The sequence below is a fragment of the Penaeus monodon genome, chromosome 29 (assembly GCF_015228065.2).
Source record: "Penaeus monodon isolate SGIC_2016 chromosome 29, NSTDA_Pmon_1, whole genome shotgun sequence".
NCBI classification, from domain to species: Eukaryota; Metazoa; Arthropoda; class Malacostraca; order Decapoda; family Penaeidae; genus Penaeus; species Penaeus monodon.
In genome coordinates, this window is record NC_051414.1 from 31,717,612 (window position 1) to 31,717,962 (window position 351).

Sequence of the window (351 nt, forward strand, 5' to 3'; positions counted from 1 at the left end):
AATCGGGCAAGTGTATTTACACTCTTGTTTGAATGACATAAAAGGTCAACAGAGTTTGATTAAGTAATTTATTTCTGGAACAAAGAGCTGAATTCCACCTCATAGTATGACAATCCACTGCATCTCTTCTGGTATATATGTGGGTTTAATGCAGTGCCAGATATCTGGCGTCCTTTTCATTATCCGTAAATGCCTTGGCCATGACGAGCACCGAAGCCACGGCTGTGACCCCTGGCAAAGGCTTGGCCATGAACCCTTCCAACTCCATGGCCGTGTCCCCTGTGGAAGCCATGACCACCTCCGCATGAAAGCTGCCGAGCAGGGGTATTGCGCCCTCTTCAATATGACCAG